Source organism: Trachymyrmex septentrionalis, unplaced genomic scaffold, assembly GCF_001594115.1.
Source record: "Trachymyrmex septentrionalis isolate Tsep2-gDNA-1 unplaced genomic scaffold, Tsep1.0 scaffold62, whole genome shotgun sequence".
In the NCBI taxonomy this organism is placed as follows: domain Eukaryota; kingdom Metazoa; phylum Arthropoda; class Insecta; order Hymenoptera; family Formicidae; genus Trachymyrmex; species Trachymyrmex septentrionalis.
Window position 1 is genome coordinate 3,239,516 of NW_017305800.1, and position 721 is coordinate 3,240,236.

The window sequence follows — 721 nt, forward strand, 5'->3', positions numbered from 1 at the left end:
CTCGCGACACGAGAGGCGGACACGTCGGCGGGCGGCGAAGGGTGGCCCCCCCCCCCCCCCCCGACGACATGAGGGTGGCGGAGGTGAGGTAGGAAAGCTACGACGAGGTGGGTGGTTGACAGAGAGAGTGAGCCAGCCAGGCAGAAAGGGATGGCGGTCGAGCGACGCCGCCGCCGCCGCCGCCGCCGCCGACGACAACGGCGACGACGACGGTAGGCAATGCCGGTGGTTGTCGCGAGAGGACCGACGCCACTCGGAGTAGCACCGAGAAAGCGAACGGAACGGAAAGCGGCAAGAGAGAAAGCGGGAGGAGGATTGGGAGGAAGAGGAGGAGGAAGCGAGAATTCCAACGAGAAATGAAGAGAGAGAGAGAAGAAGAAGAAGCGAGTAGAGAGCAACGCGCGTATGGAAGAGACACAGCTAGAGAAAGAGAGAGAGAGAGAGAGAGAGAGAGAGAGAGAGAGAGAGAGAGAGAGTGAGGGGGAGGGAGGGAAGGAGGGAAGGAAAAGAGAGCGCGAGAAGGAGGGAGAGGTGAAAGAGGGTAAGAGAGGGACCTCGGCTTGGGGTGTGCTCTGTGTGTAGCCCGGTCGATTCAGCCCCGGGCACTCGACTCCAAGCTACCTCTATCTGCCGTATTCCCTCTATTCTCTCTCTCCGCAAGCATCGCCACGGTGTTACCCACCGACCCATCCCCCCCTCCCTCCCCCTTCTCCCCTTCCCC